Below are 11121 nucleotides of genomic sequence, written 5' to 3' on the forward strand. Positions count from 1 at the left end.
ATCTAAAGAGAGAACCAACTTGTGCCCTAAGAAGGGGGAGGAGGGGGAGGAAGAAGAGGAGAAGAAGGAGGAGGAGGAGGAGGAGGAGGAGGAGGAGGAGGAGGAGGAGGAGGAGGAGGAAAAGGAGGACTCATCCATAAGAGCCGCATGGAAAACAAACTCCCCCCAGGGATCAGAAACAGAGAAATTTGCTCTTTTTTTGTTTTTTTTTTTTTCTTTTTTGGTTTTTTGTTTTTTTGTTTTGTTTTGTTTTTTGTTTTTGTTTTTTTCTTTATTGTTATATTTTTTATTTACATTTCAAATGATTTCCCCTTTTCTGGTCCCCCACTCCCCGCAAGTCCCATAAGCCCTCTTCCCTCCCCCTGTTCCTCCATCTACCCCTTCCCACTTCCCTATTCTCGAATTCCCCTATACTGCTGCACTGAGTCTTTCCAGAACCAGGGGCCACTCCTCCATTCTTTTTGGACCTCATTTAATTTGTGGATTATGTCTTGGGTATTCAAAGTTTCTAGGCTAATATCCACTTATCAGTGAGTGCATACCATGATTGATCTTTTGAGACTATGTAACCTCACTTAGAATGATGTTCTCCAGCTCCATCCATTTGTCTAAGAATTTCATGAATTCATGGTTTCTAATGGCTGAATAGTACTCCATTGTGTAAACATACCACATTTTTTGTATCCATTCCTCTGTTGAGGGACACCTGGGTTCTTTCCAGCTTCTGGCTACTACAAATAAGGCTGCTATGAGCACAGTGGAGCATGTGTCCTTATTGCATGCTGAAGAATCCTCTGGGTATATGCCCCGGAGTGGTATAGCAGGGTCCTCAGGAAGTGTCATGCCCAGTTTTCTGAGGAACTGCCAGACTGATTTCCAAAGTGGTTGCACCAGCAGTGGAGGAGTGTTCCTCTTTCTCCACATCCTCACCAACACCTGCTATCTCCTGAGTTTTTGACCTTAGCCATTCTGACTGGTGTGAGGTGAAATCTCAGGGCTGTTTTGATTTGCATTTCCCTAATGATTAATGATGTTGAACATTTCTTAAGGTGTTTCTCAGCCCTCTGAAGTTCTTCATGTGAAAATTCTTTGTTTAGCTCCATACCCCACTTTTTAATGGGGTTATTTGGTTCTCTGGGTTCTACCTTCTTGAGTTCTTTGTATATATTAGATATTAGCCCTCTGTCAGATTTAGGGTTGGTGAAGATCCTTTCCCAATCTGTTGGTTGACGTTTTGTCCTTTTGACAGTGTCCTTTGCCTTACAGAAACTTTGTAGTTTTATGAGGTCCCATTTGTCAATTCTTGATCTTAGAGCGTAAGCTATCAGTGTTCTACTCAGGAACTTTTCCCCTGTGCCCATGTCCTCAAGGGTCTTCCCCAGTTTCAGTGTGTCAGGTTTTATGTGGAGGTCCTTGATCCAAAAAAATATGGAATGCTTCACGAATTTGTGTGTCATCCTTGCACAGGGGCTGTGCTAATCTTCTCTGTATCGTTCCAATTTTAGTATATGTGCTGCCGAAGCGAGCACAGGAATTTGTTCTTAGATCACACTTTTCTTTCCATTTGCTTCTGTTTTGAAAAGACATCTGACCTTTTAGTTTTCATGTTTAAAATATGATATCAACCTACTAAATAACTTCTACCCCTGCCTCAACATTCAGACTGTTCTACTCTTCTCTTGGAATATTCCAAATGTGTTGAAAAGAAACTTAAGCAGGGTTAATATAGTAAAAATGGCCATCTTGCCTAAAGCAATCTACAGATTCAATGCAATCGCCATGAAAATTCCAACTCAATTCTTCATAGAGTTAGAAAGAGCAATTTCCAAATTTATCTGTAATAACAAAACACCCAGGGTAGTGAGAACTATTCCCAACAATAAAAGAACCTCTGGTGGAATCACCATCTCTGATGCTTCTCTTTGTAATGGGCAGTGGTAAATGCAGAGACTCCTGGCTGCTCTAGGTGCTGAGGAGTGAGTGAAATTTGCTCAGTCTTAAAAACGGGCTTTTATATCACCCTCTCTAAGGCTCGGGGACTATCACAGCAGACAGGACAGAAAGAATGTGAGAGCCAGAAGATAGAGGTAGGGTTTTGAAATGCTACCTTTGACTATGACTCAACCACTGCCATCCTGATCCCACAGCAGTGGCTCTACTGGGCCTGAACAATACTAGGCTTTTCATTTGTCAATCAAGACTCACAAAGGGGCTCTGCCCCTTCATATTGAACAATTGGATACTAGTGAATTCTCAGGGAGGGCCAGTCACTATCTTAGTTAATTACCCATGGGTGAGCACTTTAGGCTCCAAAGGATCATTCCAAATTCATGGTCATACAGATGTCCTGGTTTAACACAGTGGGCTACAAACCAAACCAAAAACACATGACCATGAAAACTGGACTTAGGGAGACAGGACTAGGAGGAAAATAGGAGAAGGTGTGGGTATGAGAATAACTAGAATGTATCAAATGCATGTATGAAATTGTTAAGTAATACATTTCTTAATAATAATTAATAAGTTTATATATCACAAATATTTAATGTAATATACAATATGCAATTAACAATTATATAATTTGTAAATAATTATATTAACTAATAATAATACATTTATTAAAAATATAATAAAATATGTACAAATGAAATTAACCCCAAAATTCAATAAAAACAAATCTTCCTTTGTATACACTAAAAGAATCTAAGTTAGAATTCTATAGATACTTGCTGTTGTAAGCATGTTACTACACTATTCACAAGAAACAAGATGCAGAACCAGCCTAGATGTCCATCAACTTGTGAATAGAAAAAGGAAAATGTATATTCGTATATAAATACTATATGGAGTTTTACTTGGCCATAAAGAAGAATGAAATCCCATCATGTATAAGAAAATAGATAAGCCTAGAGATCATATTTCTAAGCAAAATAAGCCAGATCCAGAAAAACAAATATCACATGGCTTCTTTCATATGCAGATGTAAATTGAATATATACTTGTATACATTTATTTGACATAAAATAGGAGTATCGGGGGCATGTCTAAGAGAAGGTTGGAAAGAGAATCTCTACAGACCATTCTTAATGCTTCTTTCCCCCTTATTCTAACACAGTTTGTTTGCAATGTAATTTTGTACTTCCAACTCTTTGAAATTCTTTTTATTACAAAGCAAGTGATTTTAATACCATATACCATATTTTAGTGACGCTATTTTAAATTTTTTATTTTAAATAATCCAGCATGCTGTATTATTAATGGTTTTTCTTCCATCAGCTACTTCTTGAAGTCACTCTCTTCATAGAGAAAATTGTCCTTGTAGTGGTTTGACTGAAAATGACCCCATACTTGTTCAAGAAAGTATGTCATATGGGGGGGGGGGCTTAAGGTTTCAGATGCTCAAGCCTGACCCACTGTCATGCTTAGAATATTCCAAGTTAATATTTTCCTCTTTTTGATTTTTGCTTGTGTGTGTATATGTGTGTGTGAGTGTGTGTGTGTGTGTGTGTGTGTGTGTCTATGTGAGAGAAAGAGAGAGAGAGTGTCTTTACACATATTTATGTACTCCTATGTGTGCTCAGGGGCACATGTATACACATGTAAGTGGAGTCTAGAAGTTGACTTCAGATGTCTTCCTCAATGGCTCTCCACCTCATGTATTCAGCCACAGTCTGTCATACCTGAACCCAGAGCTTCTGATTCACCTAGTCTAGTTACTTGGCTTCTTCCAAGGGTCCCAAGTCTCCACAGGGCACAGCCAGAGTGCCATACTCACCTAGCATCTCTGTGGGTACTAAGAATTCCAACTGTGGTCCTTATGCTTGCAGAACAAGTCTACCCAATGAGCCATTTTCCTAGCCCCTAAGGTAATTAGACCTTCATAAAAAAAATCTAATCCCCCTGTGTGAATAGACAGGAATCTAGAATAAGAGAGAAATTACAAATTGGAAGTCTTTGTAATTCACTTATTGTTCAATGGATTCTTTGTTATATATTTTATTACATAATCCGAGGAAAAAAATAAGTTTTTCCAGCCCCTTAAGAACACATTTTTTTCTCCAAATTTCTATTTTAAATCTCAAATTGACTTTTGGTTGAATATGAGGTCATTGTGTACAGCAGAACAGAATGTCAAATGCACAGCATCACTTAGCTTCTTCCAAGTCACCACCCGCAGCATCAGCTCCTCAAGCACATGGCCCACCTTCTGTCTTACATGGGATGTCTTTTCCAAATGCTCTACTTCTGAATCTCCAGCCTATCAGTCCAAAATCCTGATTGCCTTCCCACCTGGCTGCAAGCTGTGAATTGAATTTAGATTTAGAGGAATGTTTATTCCTCAAAAAAAATAGAATGTTTATTATGGTCATACATGGCTGTCACATTAACTTTTGCTCAATTAGAGTAACAGTTGGATGTCAGTAGTCTGATATCATCTGTGTGACTGAAATTTACTTCTTGATGATACAAACCAATGTAGTCATGTCACGTTAGTGAGTGACTTTCTTTCATGCAGTGATTCAGTGCCTGGGCTCTCTTTCCATCTTAGTGACATACTATCATTTTCCATTTCTATCCAGATAGCCATATCTTAAGGGTTTGGTTTTTTGGTTTTTTTTTTTTTTTTTTTTTTTTTTTTTTTTTTTTTTTTACCTCCTACAAAGGATTCCCCTACTCTCTTTGGTTCAATTTACATACAGTTAATGTCGTCATATCATACAGATCTGCAAGGAAGGCAGAGAGATGCAGTCTAGTTTTGTTTCTAAAGAAAATGAAAGCCTGGCTTCTGATGTGCTTCTGTGCTTGGCACAGTCAGAAGCCTGAGCTGATTGTACCACTTGCTCTACTGTGTGAGATGTCTGAGATTTCTAGAGCTAGGGCTCTACTTGTAGACTCCACAATCAAGGACTTCTTTTTCATTGTCTCTGGATCATTGAAATTATTATAGCATTACTCAGTGTCCCACCTCATTCATTAGAAAGAGAAATACAATAGAAAAGACACAGACATGAGCATTCCACACTGTTGTACTTGAATCTTATTTCTAGTTATAATTATCTTTATAGTCTCTATTGAGTTATTTTATTCCTACCTCCTCACTACTGAATGAACCCAGGACCTGGTGGATAGGCTACATGAAGCCTACCCTCTATTAATTAATCCACACCCCTAACCTTAATTAGAAACTTTCTCAAGGAAAATATTTTTGAGACATTTACCTCAGAACTAATAACTAATGTCTGATTGGCAAAACTATCAGTCCCTAGTCATGTCAGTCTGTTGCTTATATGGAAACACACTCATAGGAAGTAAATTGGCCGTCACTGGAACTTCTGCTATGCCAACGGGAATGGACTGCTTATAGTAGTTATGGCATGATTTGCATGCATTGGATACCCAATAATGTTAGTTGCTGCTATTTTCTCCTTTCCTCTTTCCAGTTGTTGAGACTCAGAGAATCTCATTTTTAATGGGGAAATGTTGGTGCAGAGAAGAGCATGGTATGCATGCTTTTCTACTTGATTAAAATTTCACAGTCCATCTAGTTAGCTCATAACCACTGAGAGAGCATCTCTGTTTCTGCCACACGGTCTTTGTTTAATAGGATAATACTCATTTCAGAGCTTGCTGGAGAGCACTTTCCATTAGAATTTACAAGACCTTCTTGCAAAATCCATGGTCTTAGGGCATTTACAATTCAGCCAGAGAGTAAGGGTGCAAAGAGGAGAAAACAACCTTCCCTGGACCATTGGTTGCAAACCAGAGTGCACAGAGCACAGTGATCCACAGTGTGGTTTGTTTACCTAAGTTATGATACTGAAAAATAGTAATGGGTTTCCAACACTTGAAGATTAAGCACTGCATTGCAATTTCTGACTTTGCTTGGGGGGGGTGCTACAAAACAATAATATAGTCTTGTACATTGCATCCTTGTACACCCACACAGCACCCACATTGCCTGCCTGGAGGTAACAGCTTTTGTCTTTTGTTCCAGACCCCATGCCCTTTAAGTTCTTACTCTTACGTTTCTGGTTCATGTTGAATGCACTCACATCATTTCTGAAGTTCTCTAATGATGCTTTCCAAATTATGCTCAGAGTTAAGAATGAGTCTCTTTCCCGCTGACCTAAGATAGGCTCAGATGCTCATGTTTTAGCCAGGTTTATCTGGATCAACGATAGTTTTAAAGAAGGAGCAAATAATCAAAAGACAAGAGCAATGGTTTAGAAGACAAGAAATGAACCAACCAGTATTCCCAGCATTCCCAGGGACTAAACCACCTACCAAAGAGTATACATGGAGAGACCCCTGGCTCCAGACACATATGTAGCCAAGGATGGCCTTGTTAGACATTAATGGGAGGAGAGGCCCTTGGTCCAGTGAAGGCTCAGTGTCCCAATGTAGGGGAATGCCAGGACAGGGAAGCAGGAGTGGGTGGGTTAGTGAGCAGGGAGAAGGGATATGGGATAGGGTGTTTTCAGAGGGGAAACAGGGAAAGGGGATAACATTTGAAATGTAAATTTAAAAATATCTAATAAAAATGAAAAAAGAAAAGAAAAAAGAAAACAAGAAATGGGGGTGGGGTAGAGCTAGGAAAGGGGTAATAGCCATGAAAAATGATAGCATAAGACATGTCAAGAGGGCAGAATCAATGGAACGTGGTATCTGGGGGATCTAAATTCCAACCTTTAATCGATTGTTCCTGCCTCCAGGAAGTGATGGCCAGACTTCCCCTACTCTCCCTCCCATTGAAATCAGCTCCACAACTCATATTTTTCTCTCTCACTCATGGTTTGCTTACATGGCAAATGAATCAAAGATAAAACTTACATTTCAAGTGGGAAGATGAACCTGCTACCTTTAATGAGTAAAAGCAAAAAAGAATGTTAAAAAATAAAAAATTTTCTTTCTTTTTAACAGCCTGGGCCATGGAAGCAGGCTGGATTTGGGAAAGTCATGTTTAGTTTAGTGAATAGGAATAAAGTCGTTGATGCAGTCAGTGGTTTAGCTTAACAGTTATGTAGACTGATCACATTGGAACTGGAATGCCGAGGTTTGACTCCTACCTCTCCTCCTCCTCAGCTGTGTGACATCTGATGGGTCACTTAACCTTTCAGTGCCTTTGTTTCCTTAGAGAGATGACAATTAATAATTTGTGCCTGCCTCATAAAGCAGTGCAGGAATGAATCTGGGCCTTGAGGACGACGAGAATAATGAATATGGTCCCTTGGGAAAATATACCTCATTCTGTAGAGGGAAGAAAGCCAATTGTAGAGCCTTGTAGTGAGGCAGAACTGGCAGATGGGCACCAGAACAGCAGTTTCCAAACACGACCGAGTATTGCAATCACCTGGCACAGTTCCAAACTACTGATGCCTGGGTCTCTTGGTCCCAGAGATTGTGACTGAAGTTTTCTGGTGTGTGGCTGAGTCTGGAGAGTTTTAAAAGTTACTCAGGTGATTCTAACATGCAGCCCATTTGGAAGACCATGCTTCTAAAAGACAGACACAAGCTTTAGGAACACCATGTTAAATGGGATTGCTCATCACAATGTACATCTAAATGTAAATATTACTGTGTCCTCTCTCTTATTAAATTGCCATACATCAAAGACTTGTTGGAAGATAATAAAAATAATAACTACCATTCACAAGCAATTATAGAAAAATAATGTAGTCGCAACGAACACGGACTCTGAATTTGGTTAAAATCACAGCTCTGACTCTTAATGTGTGGATCTGAGGAAGTTACTTGTCTCCTTGTGTTTTACATTTCTGATCTGTAAAATGAGATGAGAAATTACTATCTATCTAAAAGGTGATGGACATTAATGTGTGAGAACTCAGAACTATGCATTGGTACTGAGCAAGTATCTCTTAAAAATTCGCCATTCATGTCTTTGATATCATTATTGAGTATCTATTCTCTTCTAGACACTACTGTACTATGTCCTTATAAACCACAAAAAGTCTAGCTGGCATGTCAACTGGAGTCTTATCATTCTCCTACCATAGACCCATCAATAAAAATATATTAATTTTCTTTTTCCTTCTTAAGAGAGTCTGATAGGATCCTTGTGCCATAGGTCTCACACATACACAATGTGAGTGCGTACCTTTGTATCTCCAACAGCTAGTGTTATGAGTGACCCAACCAAAGAGACTCTTAAATGGGATTTTCAGATGGTCCACCTTCAGTCACCTGATAGTATAATTCTGTCTTCAGTAGAATGAGAAGAATGAACACTCCCTGTAGAGCTTTACTAGTGCAGTTGTTTGGGCGTTCAACAGTTGTGAGTTAAAAAGGGATGTGGGGAAGGGAATGGCCTAGCATTTCATTGATGCTACTATTTTTTGAGGTGGGGACTAAGAATTGAATTCAGAGCCAGACATACCAGGAAAAACATAAAATTTAGAATTTTTTCCTGGACAAAGAAGAAATAAAGTGTGGGAAAGTCAGAAAAAAGCCTGAAGAAAAGAACTTAATCATAAGGGAAGTGAAATTTCAAGACTTGAGTTTGCTACCCTGTAAGTCTGCCACTAAGGCCTTGTTGGAAAAGAAACAAGACCCTGATGTTTGGAATAGGGACATCTGGTTTAAAGCGCTTAAAATCCAAACTCCAGTGAACCAATGAGTTAATAAAAGATGCCCATACCCTCTTGTCACAGACTTGATCATAGTGTGACAGAGAACTTGAACTTGAAAGAAAACATTTGCTTCTTGGGTCTATTATCTCTCCATGTCCTCTTGGCTACAAGGACAATATCTAGAGCCCAGAAATAATGAAGTTTCTGGATAGCGCTAAAGGACTCTTAGCGGTAGATGTGTAGAACTGTGTTCTATACGTATTGATTCAGGATAGATAAGTAATAACTTAGGTAAGGGATTATTCACTAGTAACATAAGATTGAAGTCATACTGATAACTCTGGAAGATGTGTTCATATGCTGATAAAATTATTACTGTGGCACAAAACAGAAGAAAATATTAAGTACTGAGTGTAATAGTAGGCTAAAATGGGCAGACTATGTAAGGTGGAACTCCCATCGTTCAATTACCACATTCAAAAGTTTTGACTCAGAGCACCCAGCATATCCTTTATGTTGCTGTGCAGCTTATGGGAGTATAAGCATCATTAAGAGGCTCAATGATGTCAAACCTTTATCACTTAGAGCGAATGTAGAGGAGTTTATAAAACTAGACTCCCAATAACAGTGGATCTAATAGTTCTAATGGATCTAATATCTAACCCAATATGATAAACACTGAGTGGTGACACTTAACCATCAGAAACAATGGTGAAATCAGAAAGGCTTCAAAAAGCCTTTAACATAGAGAACTATGGATATGATTAACACAACATACATCTGCAGAGACTAGACAAGTGGGCAGTCAGCCAATGCATTTCAGGTCTATATAACACAAAAAACATTAAGGATAGATTACCAGGAGATTCATGCTAAGGGTGTGAGTGTGAGTGTGAGTGTGTGTGTGTGTGTGTGTGTGTGTGTGTGTACTTGTGTGTGGTGTGCCTTTCTTGCATAATTTTCATCTTTGAGAAAGTTCTTAGAGCTATACCACATTGACTGAAAGAGAATCTGAGCTAGGAGAAAGGATGCCGATACATCCCAGCAAGTATGTAGGTTATTCCTCCTTTCATCCTCCAAAGGCCTTTCCTCAAGACCATTTATATGTATCCAGATACAGAAGAAAAGCAAATGTCAGAGAATTTAAGAACATCAGCACTTATGTATGGAGCCCTCTGTCCCTGGCTACACTGATCTCAGCAGAATAGTCATATAAACTAGTGGTATATGTACCACCACGGTAGCAGAATAGTCATGTAAACTAGTGGTATATGTACCACCATGGTAGCAGAATAGTCATATAAACTAGTGGTATATGTACCACCATGGTAGCAGAATAGTCATATAAACTAGTGGTATATGTACCACCACGGTAGCAGAATAGTCATGTAAACTAGTGGTATATGTACCACCACGGTAGCAGAATAGTCATGTAAACTAGTGGTATATGTACCCCCACGGTAGCAGAATAGTCATGTAAACTAGTGGTATATGTACCCCCACGGTAGCAGAATAGTCATGTAAATTAGTGGTATATGTACCACCATGGTAGTAGCCATGGTGGTGGGAATGGAGGTTACACATGAGCTCAACAGCAGGGGTGCTCTCTGCTAAGTTTTATAGGGCTCTTGCCACTGACAAATGTCCCACATGCCAGTTAAAACAAAAAGACCAATAATCCTCCATATGGCATGGTCCCTTGAGAAGAATAAACATTCACTTGATGGCAACTTTATTGCACTGAACCCCTTCTAATTCAAAGGGACTAGTGATTCATTACAATTGAAATTGACATGTGTTCGGAGTACAGAATTATCTTCTGCTTCTAGTACATAAAAGCTCATACAATGTTTGATCCTATAGCATGAAACCACATAGTTACTCTCACACTGAACAACGGAACCCACTCTACAGAAAGGAACATGCATCAGTCATATACTGAGCAGGCTGGAATCTTCAGGTCTCAGCTAAACATCATCTGGATCTTGGAAGTAACAGCTTGGATGTGACATCCTTCAGAACAGTGTGATAACATGATAGGATCTGTAACCAATGGATGGCAATGGTTCACTGACCTCATTCCTAATGATTAACTTGGAGAAACTGTGTCTCATCCTTATTACTTTGGGCTTTTTAGGTCTTCAAGTTTCCATATGAAGAGAGCAAGTACTTTCCTTTAGCTTGAGCTGTGATTCTCTCCTACCCATGTTTGAAAAGCAGATATGACTGTTACAAATAGGAAACATGGTGATCCAGAATTCAGACCCATCATGGATGAGAGCCTGGTATGTCTCACAACATAAGGGTCACTTTGATGTGCCAAAAATCAAATTTGTATTTCATAGTCCATATAAAACAAAGAAATTAAGGAAAGATGACGGGAAAGCTCATTAATGGATGAGTAGCTAGGAGTAATTAGTCAGGCTTTGTCTCCGGGAGAACAGCTACATTACAGGGACCAGAATTCATTTTCTAACTTTCTGCTGATGAGATTCTCCTAGAACCAGGATTCATTTCTTTAAATATTTTAAAA

At 39.0% G+C, this 11121-nt stretch overlaps 1 non-coding gene across 1 annotated transcript; it reads right to left on the bottom strand.

Annotated features, from left to right (window-relative positions):
• Positions 1-1422: 1422 nt before the first annotated feature.
• LOC127683793 (U6 spliceosomal RNA) lies at positions 1423-1529 on the bottom strand. Its single transcript, XR_007977598.1, has one exon. It is a non-coding gene; the product is annotated as a U6 spliceosomal RNA (small nuclear RNA).
• Between the last annotated feature and the right edge of the window lie 9592 nt (positions 1530-11121).

Source organism: Apodemus sylvaticus, chromosome 4 (genome assembly GCF_947179515.1).
Source record: "Apodemus sylvaticus chromosome 4, mApoSyl1.1, whole genome shotgun sequence".
Taxonomy (NCBI): domain Eukaryota; kingdom Metazoa; phylum Chordata; class Mammalia; order Rodentia; family Muridae; genus Apodemus; species Apodemus sylvaticus.